This window comes from Rhipicephalus sanguineus, unplaced genomic scaffold (genome assembly GCF_013339695.2).
Source record: "Rhipicephalus sanguineus isolate Rsan-2018 unplaced genomic scaffold, BIME_Rsan_1.4 Seq10225, whole genome shotgun sequence".
NCBI classification, from domain to species: domain Eukaryota; kingdom Metazoa; phylum Arthropoda; class Arachnida; order Ixodida; family Ixodidae; genus Rhipicephalus; species Rhipicephalus sanguineus.
The window spans coordinates 15,500-34,535 of record NW_023614187.1 but is presented as its reverse complement, the minus strand read 5'-3'; the positions used below and the strand labels follow the sequence as shown (position 1 = coordinate 34,535).

The following is a 19,036-nucleotide window of genomic DNA, read 5'->3' as shown; positions in this document are numbered from 1 at the left end:
TCTCACTGTGATGTGATTTCAGGATCGTGACGCCACAGAGCGTGTGATGCATTGAAGATGACAGAGACGATAGCGGCTTTTAGAAACCACACAACAATTACAGTGGACAGCACACACAACACACAAACGAAATACATGAAGCAATAACGTACAACTGGTCGATAGTCTCACGTGGCGGTGCTGGAGTCAGGAAGTGTGGGGGCTGGTAAAGTCCCGGCGGTGACGTCGTCGCGGGCAGGTAGCTGCTCTGCGTAGCGGAGACGGGGAGGCAGCAGGGGTCATGGAGTGCGTGAGTGACCCACAGCTCGGTAGCCGGTAGCAGCGATTCTCGGTAGTAAACAAGGTCTCGTCAGCGCCAGGACAGGACCTCGCTTGTGAAGCTCGCTGCCCTGAAGGTGGAACCAAACCTGGTAGAAGGAACCTCGCGCGTAGAGGCGGCTTCCCCAACAGCAGCAGGTTGCGTACCAGTTCTTGCAAAGCGGTGAACGCCACGCGCTCGCTGTCCCAAAGGCAGGCGCCTGTTGGAGCTCAGCTCGCATGAGGGTGCGGGTTCGGCAATGCTCCGGCCCATCGCCACCGCGTTCCAAAACTGTCTTGCTTGCACGAGCCGCTTTCTGTTATCTTTTAGATGCGAAGAATCTCTTGCTCGGGGGTATGTCTCGCGGCGTTGGCCCTGGCGTCCGCACTCACACTACGCATGCGCAACTCTCCTCCTTCCCTCTCTCCAACAGCTGCGCGTTACTCTCTACACTTCTCTCCCAGCACCTGCTTGCCCTTCTCCTGCGTTCTCGCTTCTGCTCTCACGGCGCACGCGCTACTCTCCTCCTCTAGTCTGCTCTCCTTCAAGTGTGAATATAATGCGGGTAGAGCGCAGCGCGCGTTAAGTCCAGCGCTTGCTTCGGTTTACTCCTCCGAAATGCGGGCTCGACATGCCGAAATTCTCGCCTGCGCAACGCCGCGATGAGCGCCAGCGCATGCGCGCCCCTCCCCCTCTCTCTCCTCTCCTACGCTGCCCCCCTCGCACGCCAGTCGACCGCGTTCCCCTCTTGCCCTGTGAGAATTAACGGCTAGGCTAGAGGGAAGACACGACGCGCGTAGTGTTCCTCTTCGCGTACCACGACGCGAGGTCGCTAGCCTGCCTGAGGTCGGTAGCATGTCCAACGAAAGCCAAGGGAACGCGATCGTGCAAGTGATCGCCTCGCGATCGCCTCATGGTCCCCTTTAGCGGGAGATGGTGTAATGTTTTTTTTTCTCCTGTTGCACGTGTTCCTTCTTTTTCCACTTCTTTCAGCGGTCGGCAGCTCCTTCATCTGCTCTCGCTGGCTCGCCCTAATGTCCTTCTTCATGCTCAAACACTGTCGCACGGTATTCTCTGTTGTGGGGCTGGGCGGTGCCACCATCTGTGAGCAGTGGAGTGAAGTAATGGGGCAAGACACTTACTAGCGCCGATAGAAAATGATCTGGCGACGATGCAGTGAGAGCAAGGCCTCCGAAATTGCGCACCAGCGAGCAATCTCCGTGGCCATGGTTAAAGAGTATCGATACTAGCGAAAAACACTAGCCGCGCTAGCATGGGGGAGTCGCCGTAGACGCAGGTACTTTTTTTTGCCTTTGGCTTCGTGTTAGCGTGGGACGGCACTTTGTCGGAGTAGTGCACCAACGTTGTTTCGCCGCCTACTGCTTCCAGTTCGATAGCACCCATTATTAAAACTGCTGCAGTAAGCGCTGCAGAAATGCAACGATGTGGACGTTGCATGTCGTGCTTTGGTGGAGCGAGACAGAGGCTAGCGGGAAGTGGCATGCCTGCGAGCGTTCACGGCTGAAGCTACGAATCTCTGCCTCCCGTGTTGCTGAAGCGCGGTTTTTTTAGTGAATGCTTGATCACAGGCGTAGTTTACCCTATTAGTCGGGAGCGCACACCGTGCTGTTTCTCTCAAATGACGACGCTTTGAAGAAGTTCATATCGAGAACCAGTGTACATTACGTGGTTGTTGATGTGGTGTTGATGGTGCGCGGAATTCACAATACGCTGCGTGCAGGTATATGTTAAAAACTTCAGCTGCCACAATGGCTAAATTGTTATCATGGACGTCAGTCGTCCCGATGGAGGTGTGCCACTGGCATCAACATGGTTGGATCTGCGTCACACGGTGCTAACAAAAATAGACATTGTACAAGTGCTAATATCACTACACAATAGGCACTACTTCTGCGAAGACACGTTTCACTTTCGTGTTATACGGATTCCTATGGCGGAGTGATCAGCCATGTTTTTTAAATCGTATTTTTCCCCTTTCTTTATCGTTCTTTCTATTTCTCAATCGCTTCCTCTTTTTAGGGGCGAAACACCTTAGGGTCTCGGCGTGTCGGCGTGCATAGTGCATCGTCTTCTGCTGTCGCGGCATGAAACGTTGTTTGCTGTCTGGATGGTCAATTTCCTTGAGCGCAAGAGAGGGCGCCACAGCTTCAGTGCTCGCCATCGGGCGAGAGAGAGCAAACCACGTGCGTGGAAGACGGAAACGCTCTTTCTGTGACGAACGCTGAACTACTAGCTCACAAGGAACGAGAACGCGTCCTCGCGCGTGAGAGGAAACGCCGACGCAGGCAGCGGCTGCTAGTGAGTTGCTTGAGTGAAAAAAGTGACTGCTCGCGCTGGACAACCGTTCACCGGCCACCGCGCATATATAGGCACCGTGGAGTCGAGTTCCCACGTGTGACTGCAACGCCAGAATGCAACAGCCTAGCGGATAAAGAAAGCAACTTTGAGACGGCACAGGGACAAAATCAAACGCGATGTGCGTCTGAGTGAGCAGAATGTGGCCGGTCCGGAAGCGGGGACGTGTGTGAGCGACTGTTTTCTGCCTGCCCCTAGCGGTTAATGTCAGCCAACTTGAGACGGCCCACAGCGAGCAACGCAGCTCCCTCTGGTCAGTGGACGGTGCTTATAGGCACTGGATCTTCACCTGCAATGTAGTGTTGGTGGGAGATTTCTCTTGCGCGTAGTTGAACAATAAAGATTCGCAGCGTGCACATTAACGAAACGCGGACTGCGGGCCCCTGTGTCTAACCAATCTTCAGTCTTTCATTGCCCAGTAGCAGTGATTGTGCTGTGGGAAACACCGGGGCACACTGAATGCTTTGCCCCTGCACAGGTTTCACGTTAGTGGAGCTGAAACACCCTTTCCTACATACTTCGCCCCTTCCCAATTTTTCTGATGATCCCTGCCGGCGGCAAGTTATCTTTTCGTCCAATTTACATTCTTCACATTTATATCCTAATTACTACAAATTACACCCCTATACTTTCTTTTGCATTATTGTGTGTTACTTCTCACTAATGTTGTGTTTAGCAAAGAAAAACGAGCCCTTAAAAGTCACCTTCATTTCTTCATTCATAGCGAGAGTCGTTCAGGCAGGCTTGAGGCTTTCAAGTAGTATGCGAGGGATTATTGGTCAGCTGCCGGCTCGGAGAAAGATCACGTGTTACGTGACGCCAACAGGCAGAAAAGGAGTGTTCCACACTTGCCACCATGGCTGTGATCGGCGCTAACACGCCTAGGTTTAAATGCACATATACACCCCATAAAGTGGACGACAGGATGACCGCCGCCAAAGCTCAGTGGTAGAGCATCGGACGCGTTATTCGAAGGTCGCAGGTTCGGTCCCTGCTGGCGGCAAGTTATCTTTTCGTCCACACTACATTCTTCACATTTATATCCTAATTAGTACAAATAACACCCCTATACTTTTCCTGGCGTTATTGTCTCTTAGTTCTCATTAATGTTGTGTTTAACAAAGAAAAACGAGCCCTTAAAAGTCACCTTCTTACCGCATTTAAAGGTACATTTATGTGTGAAAGTTTGCAGCAACAATGCAAAACCAGCGCCAAGAAAATGAGAAAATGTAACAGCGCGACTGTAACAAGGACGACAAAGGAACGAAGATCTGTGTTTGATGCACGCAAGTTTATTCTAAGAATACATAAAATGCAGGTTTTCTTGAAATACACATTCAGTTGACAGTCAGCGCTTGCGCCCTGTTCTCGTTACTTTGTCGTTCTCGTTCCATTCGCGCTGTTCACTTTTTTTTTTCTAATTATGAACCAACTAACCCTCATAAAGCTGTTACTAAGAAAAGGACTTCGTTTTCTGCTTCAAACAACGGCGGCGTTTACGTGCGTGGCAAAAGGGCCTCTTCAAGTACTTCATCGAAAACATCCCTTTATCGCACACGGCCTTGCCGCTGAGAGTTGCACAAAAATAGTACAACCAGCTTACGCTACGAAAAACGCCAGCTATCGTCTGGCATAGTATCGGACAGGATGCATCAGCGATACACTGCATATGCAAAAAAACATCCGCCGATAGCCGATTGGAAGAGTCTGTATGTCATTGACGACACCGAAGCACCGCCTTTAACGCAGGTGCTTCACGTATATGTGCGCTCGTCGGCTAGCAACAGCGCAAAAACGCTGCTTCTGCCTCCAGCGAAAAGCCGATTACAATCGTTGACGACGATGTTGCTGCACGCGCTAAGCCTCATCGTTTTATTGGGATGGATGGGACCTTGTGTGGCGCATCCCTCAAGTGTGGTACTGCGTTTTTGTTCTCTCAGTAAAGGTTATTGTGTGCATGTGCTTGTTGTTGCTCACAATAGAATACTTGGGTATTGTAAAAGGCTTCATGAACATTGTTCATTAACCTATACGGCCTGGGAAGGCGGAATAAACCGGAAGTTGCCAGGATTTCGAAAGCTCTTGGACCCACCGCTAAAAAATTTGGAGGAAGCTTCAGCTTTGCCTTCAACAGTAGAATGCGATAGCGTAATTGGGCACCGTGAGCATCGCCTTCCCAGTTACTAGCCTGCCTTCGGTTCTCGGTGCATGCCTCAACTGTGTCGCAAGGAAACAAACGTCTGTGCACGTAACATTGGCCGTTTCGAAATAACGTGTAATGCCTACTGCAAGTAAAATTGCCGAGTTCCCACTACGCCAAAATTCTTCCTTTTCCGAATCAGGGAAGGACCCACTACGCGTCCGTAAGGCAACGCGCGAACCTACCTAGCTGATCCCTTTGTTGATGATTGTGGTGCTCACGATGATTAAATATGCTTAAACGCTTTTTAATGGATGGGTCTTTAAAACCCCCAATCGTTGCGCACTTCACATGTTCTGAGGCCTGGCGCGATTCTCCGCTTCTGCCACGCAATATTATATGTGTTAAAGGGCCCCTCACCAGGTTTGAGAATTTTGAGCTAACGAGCGCAATGCATCCACTGGGCGTTCCCGATCACGTCTGCCAAAATTTGCAATGCTACGCGCCGCGGAAATGGGTCAAATTTTAAGGTGAACGCTGCTTGCCTTTCCTCTCGCGGGCGCGCGCCCAGAAAATGAGGGGATGACGTACATGAGAAAATGGCCCTACGTAGATTGTAGTGCTGTGACGTCGCTCCTATACGTAGACGACTGTGCTCTTACGTCGCCAACAGTAGCACGTGACACTGCGATAGTTATTTGACACGACATGTGTAGTTTGTGTAATTTGTTGCTTGAATAGATTAATAAAACTTGAGCGAAATAATGAGAAAATGAATGTGTGCGTATTTTTCATTTTTTTTCGTGAACTGCAGCGAGATGCGGGGCTAATGTGCCTCCGTTTCCCATGCGTTCGTGTCCCTGCGGTTAGCGCATCGAGCAGACGCCAGCCCTGGAAACTAACGCCAGCCCTGAAAACTAAAGTAATGTTCTGGCGCGTTCGAGCACTCATTATGCTAATTTGTTATAACGCGTCCAAGTAAACGTTAATGCGGCACTGGCTCATGATACCGCCGCTCCGTGCCCGTACAAATGTCGCAACTTTCATGCCCGCCCGCAGAAAGAGGCAGTACACCACAGAGAACGACGACACAATGCCCACGGCCGCTACATAAAAAAAAAAAATTGGCTGCGTATCTGCGTGCTTCGCTGCAAATGTCGTCTAAAGACGATAGATGAGGCGCTGCATGAGATATGGACGCCATCTGGCAATACGTCGGGAAACATGAGTGCTGTGTTGCGGGCTGGTAGTCCAGGCGCAGCAGCAGGCGAAGACCGGTGGTGACCAACGCGACCGGCGGGGACCCCAGCCAGCCCGAACACGCGGTTTCGCGCGAAGCGCTGAAGCAGAAGAAACGTTTTATTTACACGTCGCCTGGGTAAAACAGGAATGCCAGAGCGGCGCCCAACGGCATTCGTACAGTGCAAAACAGAACTGAAACCGAAACACAACAATGAGCTCGTGCAGAGGGCACGGAGTAAGGCAAGTTTCAGCGCAGTCGCATTTTCAGTGCAGCTTAAGAAAGTAGGGTCTTTAGAATTACGTATGTATGCATTTTCTATTAAAGGAACACACCACCTAATACTTACCTAGTGTTGTTGCGCCTCAGATATGCGTAATGTTTGCTTTTTGATCGACAATGTACACAACTATGAACCTAGTCAGCCGTTCAAGATGGCTGGCCCTTGGGCAAGTGGTTCAATTTTGGCCGAGTGGGTGAATCGAGGGACGTGCCGACAAACAGAAAGACAGACCAAAATTTCTCCGTTTAAGTATCCCAAGAAAGACTATCGTCTTTAAAAAGGTAGCGGCCGTGCAACGCCGCTCGCGTGCTCGGGCTGCCTCGGGCAGGTCATGCGCACGTGACCATGCATGCGCATGACGTGTTCATGCGTATGTGTCAAGTGAAGAGGGCAGAGAGGGATTTGGTTGGCGAAGGCTACAAGGGGCGAGTGGCAAGGCTTTGAAAATCGCCTCCTCGCGTCATGGTTTCGCGCCGCTTCAAATTATTGTTTGTCTCAGCTCCTAATGAACCGATTTGAAAAATTCTTGCGGCATACTGCTCTTAATTCGGCACACAACAACTTCCAGCGTCTAACTAAAATTTGCTATGGGCCTGGTGAGAGGCCCTTTAAGGAGACTCCCCGTAGTACATGAAGTGTGTCTTTTTTTTTTTTGAAACACTTCTGAGCAATGACGTGGCTCCATGGTAGAGGACCTACTTGTTACGCAGAAGGCCTGGATTCCATTCTCTTTCGAACCGAAGATATTTACTGTTTATTTCATTTGCATCATTCTCGTTTTTTTTGCTCAGAACCAACGACACCGACACTGTAATTTCGGCGATACGAGCTCTTTAACGCTATCGCTTTAAAAAAAATCATTCGAAGATTAACCACACAGTAACCAAGGCGTCTTATTTTATGGACGTTGTCTCTCTACAGGCGAAATGCTACTTGGGTTTATTAAAAAACTTAACTCTAGCGGTTTAATTGTTTTAAAGTCGGCTACTGCTTTGAATTTGAAAACGGCACAAATGTACGAATGTTATATTTTATATTAAATTATTGCGCTAGTTACTGATTCAGCTAAGTGGACTTACGCTACAGAATGTGCAATTGGTCTTAAATTTTGAAGCAATGCTTATCTTTTTGTGTTTTCGTTCTAAATATCACTTCTATTCCGCCTTTCACCTTTAGAAAACTTTCCTTTTTATAAGCAAATACAGTGACCTAAATGTTCGTGCAATTTCAATTTGTCTGCATTGTGATCAAGGATTTTAAATAACTAGAAAATGCAAACGTTGCTCATCCCCAGCATACACTCTCGTTTTTTTTTTTTTTTTTTTTTACAAGCAATGGTCCTGCCGGTGAAGCTCACAAAACTGTGTCGGTACCATTGGTCAACTACAAAAATGTAAGTATACGCGAACAATCCTTCTGATCCGCCATAACTTCATAGCGTTCCGATTTCAAAAGCATGAGGTGAGAGGGTCGACAGAGACTAATTAAAATATTTTGTGTTTCATAACGGCCTTATTGTGACTGCGTTGTTATCGTCCATACATAACGAGACCCTAGAGCTTAGTTGCGAGTTCCCTCAATCAGTGAAGTATTTGAATGCCCGCTGAAGCTGTAATTTTACAGGCTTGTGCTGCACACAATCAACAACTCATTTAACCACTGTTTTGGTTGCACTGTAACGTTTCCTTTGTAGCTTGAGTCATAAAATCCAACTGAAAAGCTTTTGGTAAGGTTCCTTCCTAATGCAGTACAAAATTACCCAAGAACGTCTAGAGCAAGTGACATGTAGGGTGCTTGATATGTCTGTGTCAGCATACCACCTTTGATAACGTAATAAGTTAAGTATTCTTTAGCCAGATCTGATGTCAGATATGAAATGAACCGCTATGAAACACCTATAAAAATTAAGAAGTGTAGCTAATAAAGTTTATTTGAACAGATGAGTTAAAGTGGCACCCGCACAGAGAGTTCGCATTTTCCCTTCACCTTTACAGTGCACTTCGTAATCGAAGTAGCTATCATTGTATGAATTCTGTCGTCGTACGGCGTTTTTCGATATTGCACACGGTCGATAAAAATTCGGCAGATCCCATGCGTCGTGGGTTAGATAGCGATGGCCACAACCCCAACCGACATTGCACCAACATTACGCCTGCATAAACTGTTTTTCCAAACCAATTTATAGACCTGGCGTGGCTGTGTAGAATACCTGCTTGCCACGGAGAACGATTCGGTGCGATTCCTGCTGGGACCTTAATTTTTTAGTCTTTCCATTCGTGGGGTCAACGCTGCCGATGTCGGTTTTTCTTAACGCTCTCGCATTTACATTACCACTGTCTGCTCTCGCCATTCCTCGGTAGATATAAACTGGCATAACCTGTGGCGCACACCCATACACCGCGGCCGGTGGTCAACGGGGATGTGCCACACGTGTCTGGTGGAAAGGTTTGACCACGTACGCGACAGGATTTTCACGTGTTTCATGTCATGAGCCGAGAGTTACATTCGTAAAATTTTCTTACCCTCCCATGCCAGTTTTGGTCTACACCAAGTTAAGGAGGCGATCATGAGACCACCCAAACTTAGGCAGCGAGATAGATAGATAGATAGATAGATAGATAGATAGATAGATAGATAGATAGATAGATAGATAGATAGATAGATAGATAGATAAAGATAGATAGATAGATAGATGATAGATAGATAGACGCTCAAAGTAACAAAGGTTCGCTAGAAAATGCTTGACTAATAAAAATGTTTAACAATACGTTCCCCTTAGCCGAAACTACATTAGAAGATGACTCGTGGCTACTGCCAGAGCTTTTCGTATCCCAGATAATATCTACTTCAGAGAAAGTGAAGAACGACTTCCTAAATATTCCACTAGCGTTACCGTATGCCTACAACTGCTGCGATACATCCAGACCAGTGTTTGCTAATGCCGATGAGCCAGTTCACCTGGGAGTTACTGTCGCAAGCCCCACTGACGCTATTCATAAACTGAACTGCCAACTGCAAAAAACTGTTTTTGTGGTGTATATTGCAGCTCACATACACTGCAATGCTGAGGATAGGTACACCGCCACAAGAATTCAGGGTCATGCTGGATCCGGCGGGTACTACGTGGGTTCCTGCCTACTACTGCACGCAAGGGGAACCCTGCTGTATGTATATCGGAGCAACATTGTATCGAGGCTTGCTTCAACTCTGTCACAACGTTAAACAGCTATATTTCAGTAACTGCAATTTTTTTTCAGAACGAGTTAGCGAAAGTTTCCTTTGAAACTTTCCTAGAGCATTATTTCGGTAGAGGAAACTTTGTTATTCAGTCTGCGGCCATTTTGATGTCACATGATGTTTAGCTAGAAGTAAAAAAACACGGATGCTGATATATCTCTACTTGGAAGCTGACTGACAGTAGACAAAATCAAATGTATAAAGAAGCAGTCTTCATGCCTCGAAAGCAAAATACTGTCTGCGATAAATGCCCGTTATGTTGCGATAACACAGATTGCAGAGACCGCTGAGTTCGCGTTCGCTTAGACTGAAAAACACGAGATAAGAAGCGCAAAAACAATCGGCAGAATTTGATTTCACAATGCTCGTCAGAGTTAAGGTGATGGTGGCTCCAAGAATGAGCTTTATGAAAGCGTGTAGTCCCATAAGAGAGGGTGGTCAATTGCTCCTGTACGATTTTATTTGGTGTTTTTTTCCACGGCGCGGCATGGTAATGCGCTGACTGAAGCGCGATATGGTTGACATTTGCCTCTCCTTTTTAAAATAAGCTTTGCTTTTGTTCCGCATTGAGCAGTACTCTATATACCGATAGTTGTATATTCAGTAAATAAAGGAAACATTATTTCTTTGAGATGTTTTTACCAAACGATGGCTAGTCATCCAACGTCGGCATTTGTAGACGCCTCTCGTTCAAATGTTCTTCACTATTTCGCTGATTTTGCTAACATAACATAACCTTACTTTTTTTTCAGAACATCAACTTTTCTGCTTTGCTCAGTGTCGTTGTCTATGTTGCAAATCCAGAAGACGGCAGGGGCACGGCCTCAGCGATACGTGCATAGTGACACATACTGGAATAAAATACACTAAAAGTCACACCTGAATTAGGGTCCCAAAGCGTTACGAAAACGGTTAGCGCCAAAATGAAAAAACATGGCGTCAGTAATTTGGGTCTCTTATGAAGCTTTTCGTGGTGTGCCAGTGACGCACTCACAATAAAAACAATGCCACATAATATAGTATATGCGATGCAGAAATTTAAGCAGAGGTTCGAGCCAGCATTCGATGTGGTGAGTCAAGGAGGAAAGGCGGGGGGGGGGGGAGGTAGGAGGGTTCAAGAGGAGTACAAATACGGTATTCTATTGTTGACTGGCGGAGGATGGGAGAAGATTAAAACAAGAAAAAATCTATACAGCTAAGAAGAAAACGCAGGCTTACCATTAGAGGGAGTCATCGTTGCTTGGCGGGAGTGCACAGCGACATAACGCTTGCTAATCACGTGAAAGCGCATTTTTACTAAAGGTACGTCTTGGATAATCACTTCTTCTAAACTACGCCTACTTTGTACCCTCTTCAGTTGGACACAAGATGTATGATGGAGTGAGTCGACGACGCAGAGCAGCGATTGGGAAGACGGTGCCACGGACTTTGGCAGGTTGGTGCTACCGCATAGTTGTAAACGAGGCCCTGACGAGTTTTCTTTGTCTCGAAGATCTTAAAAAAGAATTTCCAGTGTTCGAGAAAGGCGCGCACAATATTTTCAGGCATGGTGCGAAATTCTGAGTGCACTATTTTTGATGTTTGACTCATAAGATTATAAATACCGCGACGATACACGCGACGACCTACAAGACAAAGAACATTTGAAGGAATAACGAGCACTGGGCATTTGTGTATTGGTGATGGGGAAAGATCAGAGGTGCCAGGCTCTTTGTCCAACTAAACACCTTTAGGAACAGACACCACGAAAAAGCACATTTTGAGCAACTCCATTTTATATCACCTTGGCAATGTCACCTATGGCGAAAAAGATGAGCAAGCTTACGTCGTCGTGCATGAGCAACTTGACTCACCAAACAGTCTGAAACTCTCTGAACCTCTGCAGTTGAATAGTTGCCGAGCTAATACTATCCAAGTCTACGTCACGTTTCCCCGAAACTTAAAGATTGATAACAAGGTATATATTAATGCTGAACTATTGACACGTCCTAATCGTCTTCAAAAACGAAAACTAACGTAGCTTAGGAAGGGAGATGCAGTATGCAAAATCTTATTACCACGCCACACTTGCAAAAAAAAGAAAACACTATGACGAAATTTTTATTTTCAGATAGAATGCGAGTCCACAAACCGGGTCGTTTGTGTGGAGCATGTTAAAAACAACCCCCGTAAATTCGAATTATGCCTTTCAGTGCTTTACTTATTTTAAGATGATCTCCAAATGCCAATAGCTCGATATTTCTTCACATTACTTGACATAAAATATAATTGCTTAACCTTAGGTCACCCGTAGCGAAGGCGTTGAAAAAGTATAGTCGCGGCCTGCCACCTCCTGTACTCCTTAAATATTTAGAACGCAGGGTGAGCCGCGAATGAGCGTGAAATATTTGTAGAGAGTTTTTCATACAGGACAACAACAGCATTTTCTTTGTTTTAGAGGCAAAGCTCCTTATAGCATCACCAGGTCGGTCGTCGCTCCATGCGGCGTTCCCCCGCCGTCGCGTCTCCCGTATCACTAACTAGATCGCGCTGTCCCATAGAGATGCATGCAAACTGCAGTTGGGTGACGACATACTAGATGGCGCTGTCCCATAGAGATTGTGCAATATGTGTGCAAAAAAGAAAGAAAAGAAAAAAGAAAAAACGGGAAGAAAGAAAAAACGAGAAAAGAAAGAAAGGAAAAAACACGGTTGAGCCCTCCGTCATAGGAATCGGAATAACACGAAAGAAAAGCGTGCCCTTGGAGAAGTAAGTGAATCTTTATTGTACATTGATATAAGAGAGTTTGCAGAATGTATATTGACGTCTGGCAGCTAGTGGCGCCGTTTAACGTGTATGCACCCACTTTGATGACTGGTGGTACATCTTCATCCCGACGACTAACGTCCATGTTAAAGCTTAAACAAACCCTTGTGGTAGCTGTAGTAGTTAACGGTGAAACCGCAATCAGAGAACGAGGTGTGATAGCCAGAAGAGCGTCGCACATTGGACGCAGAACTTGGTCGCCATCTCGCGGCATGTTAAAATGTGATTGAACACCACGGCCTGACTAGGGAAACGCAAAGCGCGTCGTGCCGCCCCGGCGAGCGCGTGAGCATGGAACGCGGTTTACAGCCAGGTGAGGCAGGCGCACCTCGCAGAGCTATTTTGGTTTGGATTAGCGTGATGCTGACCGACGCCGACGCTTTTACGACGCTTGGGCAAAGGTCGCCACCTCGCGATGTGTTAAGGCATTGACAAAATTCAACTTCTATTGAAAACGCACCTAATAGGACGGACGCGTAACTAGTTGCAGGTGCTAGTCGCGGAGACCACAGCAATGACGAATTACTTTACTTTACCGCTTCCAGAGGTCAACACCACCCAGCCGACCGCGAGAGTGGTAGATATAAAACGCGCGCTCGTAAAGCCTCCAGAGTCTGTGACCGTGGCGCAGTGGATAGCGTGCCCGGCATCTGTTGTTGCGGACCGAGTGGTCGTGGGTTCGATGCCCGTTGAGTGTACCTTTTTTCTTTGCCACCTGATTGTGTGTATTTTTTCGACGTCATTTCCGTGACGGAAATACGTCACTGAAGTCTTGGTAGACCCCGGCATAAAACACTTTGGTGTTAAAAAAAGAAGAAAAAAGCAGCGGCACCTTGCACGCTGCATGGCGTGCAGTAATCAAAGCGGCGTATCGCTTTCATTACTGCTGGGCGAGACCACTGCATATTTCACGGTGTAACCATGATTGCTTCAGGAGCTTCGCCCAAGCTCTTCATCATTCACCCGTGGATATGCTGTAATTTTTATGCAGAAAGACAAGACGCATGGTGCGAAAATAAAAGCGGTAGATTATCAATGACTAACAATGCTGCACACTCGCCATCATGGCTTCGAGCGGCGCTGAGTAGCACTCGCAGCTTTGCTTGCACATAAATACCCGATAAAGCGGTTGAGAGGACGACCACCACAGTAGCTCATTTGGTAGAACATCGGATGCATTATACGAAGGTTGCAGGTTCGGTCCCTGCGGGCGAGTGGTCTTTTCGTTCAGATTACATTCTTCACATCTATATCAGAATTCAGTACAGTTAACGTCCCTTATACCTTCCTTGGGTTCATTACCTGCTCGATTTTATTAGGGTTCGTTAAAACAAAGAAACGAGCCCTAAAAAATGCCACCTTCTTTTAAACATATCCTATCATATTATATACCAAACCAGCGTATATCTAAGCGCTTTCTGTTTGTTTTCTGCAGGGGCAACGTCACAGGCTACACGTTTCGGGATGCTCACGAACTCGGCGGCGTGTCGCTCGGAAACCTTCAATTTGTAAATGGAATTGGCTTCCACGGTGTGCCGAGCTTCGTGGACGAACCATTCGATGGCGTCTTCGGACTGCGCCTTGGCCCGAACTCTACGCTTCAAGAAATGGCTCAATCAGGTGTAATCAGCAAACCTAGTGTGGGACTTTACTTCAGCCGCGACGAAACAGTTGGAGAAGCCCTGTTCGGAGGGGCAAATGAGCAGCACTACCAAGGTTCACTGACCTTCCTAGATGCTCTCGACAGCGCATTTCAGTTTCACTTGGATGGGTAAGTACTTCCACGAGGCTGTAAACAGTTGTTCTATAAGAAACTTGCCTAGATAGAACCAGCGTTTCAGCAAACAAACTCACGTTCATCAGACCCGTGAAAACGCTGATTGCAGTGACGTCAGTTGTCTCAAACAATGTGATCATTCTCACTGTCTTTTTTCCTGCAGTGCCATGTATGTTGTGTGATCTGGAATACTTATAATATCATGAGTTTCAAAGTAATCGTTGAACGATGATTTTAAAATATTATCGTCAAAACAGTAAATATAAAGCTCAAAAATAAATATTCAATTTTAATATGCAGTAACTTTTGTTATAGTCGTGGGATATTTTCACGCACGATGTGTATAAGCGCTCCAAAGCGTCGAACAAATGATGAATATCGAATTCGAATTCAAAGCGTCACATTTGTACTCCGAGTTTCAAATTTTGTAATCGAGTATTGCAAAAAACGCAGATACGAAGTGGTTGGTAAGAGAGAGGTGCTACCACAGTCTGCATCGTGGGCTCGACCAGCTCCAACGGAACCTTTCATTGGAGGTCCGGCCAGCGAAATAAAAAAGATCAAACACTGCTCGCCGGCCGAAAGGTCGAGGATGGAAAAGTAAGTTCCGGGATATAAGTGTGACATCAGTGAGTAAGAAGGCCAGAAAGCGATCAAAATATATGCAAAGTAGGTAAACTTAAAAGGATAAAGAAGTATTATTTCTCGGGCACCGTGAGCACTAAACTTTAAGCAACGAGCGGTTACCATAAACAAAAACATTTGACATTTCTAATTAAAATTTATCATTTTCGATGCTATGGTACGATCAAGGCGATGGTGCTGAAACCATAGGCGCATACATGTTGATACGTACGGTTCTTCAAGTGATGTTAACATAGCACGATCATATTGTACCCAGAGCGAAAAGTATTGGTTTATTAAACTAAAACCTTTGATTGACTGAACGAATGCAACATGAAATGGTTAAGATTTCACGCAGCCATTAAGTCAACCGCCAACCGCATTTGCAGAAATATGAGTTGCTGGCTACAAAGTGAATAACACAGTCAGCAGAAATGGTGAATGAAGTTTCTTTGAGAACTAAAATATGACTACAAATACGTAGGCTGCTCCGATTGTTGGCCGGTCGCTACTCCAAAAAGCATTTGATATATGATGTACGTTAAATGCATATTTAGAAGCAGGAAGCACACATAAAATTATTGTCGTAAAATATTATGTTATGTTTAGATAATTAGTCCTGGAGCATGTTTCAAGGCATCTCGGCATCCTTGCTACTGCGCTAATAAAGAACTGATAGAGTCAATGATATAAAACACATATTTTTCAAACAATAATTCAGATGAAGGACTTCAGGGTTTTCAAATAGATTTTTAAGGAATATGTGGTGTTGAGCAGCAAGATGCAATAAATTTGTGCTGCTGGTCGCGGAGGCGTAAACTGTGAGCGGCATTACATTAAAGTGTTGCTGAGAACCAGAAACTAGGCAATTGATATAAATCAGCTATAACAGGACCCAAATGCACGAAAAGGGATCAGAGCTGTTTCATCACCTTTTGTCATGTGCAACAGTACATGAAGAGTGCACTGAAACTTGCTTTGGTCTCTGTTGGCAACTGTAAACCACAGTACGAGCTTCGCTGCAACATCAGGCCCTCCGATGTCACCTTCGTGATTGGTGGACGGGAGATTGTCCTGAGGCCTGAAGACTACGTCGTGAAGGTACGATTTAGATTGCTCTACACGAAAGACCACGAACATTAGACGCTTACCTCAAATACCGGCATGTGGTCGAGCAGAAACTTGACCGCTGTTTGAAACTCGCAGTTTTTAAGTTGCCTAATGTTTCATGATGAACAAGTCCTCATTTGCTAGCAGGAATTTGCATATATAAACAGGTACATCAAACTTTAATATAGAAGTCGTTATTTCAACTCACAGTAGTCATTATGGCCGGATCATTCACACTATTTGAATTTATCGCCTCTTTATTCGTGATATTGATTTAACATCGGTGTTACCAATCCGTATAAATTTAAAAGGCAGATTAAAATATATGTAGCATGCTACCATAAGATACCGTGTAGAAACGGCCATTCTAGCACACGAGTAAAAGCACTCTCTGAGCAAAATTAGCTTTGATGCACTAGTAAAATTTTTTTATTTGTAAGTTACATATAACGTAATGACAACGATAAACATGAGGCCAAATGGTAGAGGCCCGTGTACTTAGATTTAGGTGCACGTTAAAGAACACCAGATGGTCGAAATTTCCGGAGCCCTCCACTACGGCGTCTCTCATAATCATATCGTGGTTTTGGGACGTAAAACCTCCCATATTATTATTAAACATGAGGCCGAACAGAAAAGTTCGTCACTTTACGATGTGCATGTCTTTCAGTGTAGCGGCTCAGTATGCATATGAAATGTAAGTTGCCACAACAGCCATAGAACGGTTTTCTGGCTGACTGATACAGCTGTGTCACACCAGTTACGCGCGAAAACCTACAAAGTTCTGAATTTATGACCGCAGCTGGTCGCCATTCTTAAAAGTCGGTACTATAACTGGGGCCGAAAATTCGGAGATGACTATGGCGCTTTAACAGCAAAGTGTCATGCAGCAATCCACTGCAGAAATGTTAGGCGTGGCATCAGTGTAACAGTAGAAACGAAAGTTGTTTGGATTACAAAGCAACTGAGGGTAGCGCATATTTTAACAGATGTTGGCAAGCAGAAATATAGCAGCGCAGGGTGAATAAGCGGCGGAGCATTTAGGTTGCGAAAGGGTACCAAGGGGAGGAGACAACTAATAACGATGGCTGATAAAGATTTGCCGTGCAGAAGTGATGAAGCTTGCAGACTTTAAGAGCAACACTATGGCTTAAGAAAGACGTATTTAGGCATCTGTCATAAACCCTTTCGTCAGCAGTCTGTTGATAATGCTGAAACTAATGAAATGTACGATCCGACCTACGTCACATTACACTTTGTAAAAGGTGGACATGGTTCACAAAAGGAGTAAGAGAGAGGCAGTTAAGTGCAGATGGAAACTTTTTTCTTGCTGTATATGGAAAAATGGTGTTATGCGCTACCATCAAGCCCAGTCTTGCACGGTTAGAGAAAAGTAAATGAAACACTGAGACAGGTTGATGAAACTATAAAGCTTATTTTCCTCCTGGGTGTGTCGGTGACGGGGGGAGGAGAGTGTTAGGGAGCTCAACAATAATTTGAGCTATACGCAGTTAGCCAGCCAGGGGGGGGGGGCAGTTTTTGCACTAATACCACCTTTATCGCAGGTGGACACGACCTCTGGCTCAAGATGTTACAGTGGCTTCGTTGAAGCGGATGAGGTGGCGAACGCAAGTTGGCATTTGGGCCTCGTGTTCCTCAGACGAGTATACACCGTGCTCGAGGCGCCGCTCGAGCACTCGGGGCAAGGACGCGTGGGTTTAGCCCTCGCCCTATAAATTTTTAGCTCGTCACTCTGAACCTGCAGGCCAAATACCAAATTCCCAAGTATTCTCGTTCGGAAGTTCTCTTGACCAATGGCCGGCGGGCTTTGCTAATGTCCAGTGTCAGGATTGTCTCCGATTTTATTTTTTGATGTTTTTGAAAAGAAAACGCGATTTTGTGAATACTGGCCCGGAGGATGGCCGAAAAACACTATTACTTGTATTTTAGTAATAAACACAATTTATTAAGCATCTGGCACATTGGTTTTGCCAAGCAAAAAAATATTTTTTTTCATTAAAACTTGTCAGCATTTTCAGAATGAGAGTAAAGCTTATTTGCCAAGTTCTGCTTTGTTAATTGCCTGAATGTACAGATTGGTTGCAGTGACGGGACGGATATACTGTGTGATTGGACAGACACGTCGTTCCCTATGGTACTATAGTTGTGTAATCAATAACAATAAAAGCTGAAGTTAAGGACTGAACTCCTTGTTTGTTGAGCTCACGCACAGAAAAACAAACATTCAGAGCAAAACGTTATCGGCGACCATAACGATCTCATGTTCAATATTTTCAATGGAACGAAACACGTAGATTGTGCAGATATAAATCACCGAACAATCCATTCTGATATGTTCGTGTACGTCTCAGGATGCGCACCACTATTTGCATCATGCATGAAGTCTTATTACCGAGCCGACATTATTACTTTGATACAAAATCGGTGATAGCATTTGAAAACATTCGACAGGCTTCGTAGGGACGTCGTAATAGCCGAATATACGACGACGAGTGCATAAAATTCGACGCGTTTCACTGATGAGATCCTTCACGATCGACTATCGTGCTCGCTGCTACTATTGTTTCTTGGGGCATTGGTTTACTGGGCAGAATTTCGCCCAGTAAAGAGTTCACGTTTGAGTTCCCGGTTCTTCATGACCACGTCTACGTGTCACTATTCACCTTGTGCGCCACTGACGGGGGCGCTGCGAACGGCGCTCCGGTCACGCAAAGGTGGGGATTCTGCTTTTGTCTTCTGCTAGGCTGTGGCTAGAACAGCAGGATTTTCGTTATAGTTCGGACACGTCGCAAGGCGTTCCTCGACTATTACCTGTATTTTCTTCTAACGATAGTTCTTTATATGGCTGCTAGCATTACAGGAGGTTAAGAAACGTTAACTGTTAATGTTCTTCTATATACACAGAGCCATCGCGGTCAAGATCATGCCACCGAGTGCGCAGCGTCAGTCACTGGGCTGGATGGCGTTGAAATTGCTTACGTAAAAGCGCGGATGTTCCGCCAAACGAATTGAAGGGAGTCTACGCTGCTTTGTAAGCGAAGCGCGATCAAATTTACGGCTTATTCGCAAAAGTTAGCGTGATGTATACAGGCGAACGACAGCTCACACTCCACTCCCCAATTGTA

The 19,036-nt window shown here is 45.9% G+C and overlaps 1 pseudogene; it reads left to right on the top strand.

Annotated features, from left to right (window-relative positions):
- The first annotated feature begins 280 nt into the window (after positions 1–280).
- Positions 281–17,808, top strand: LOC119375926 (uncharacterized; annotated as a pseudogene).
- Positions 17,809–19,036: the final 1,228 nt, after the last annotated feature.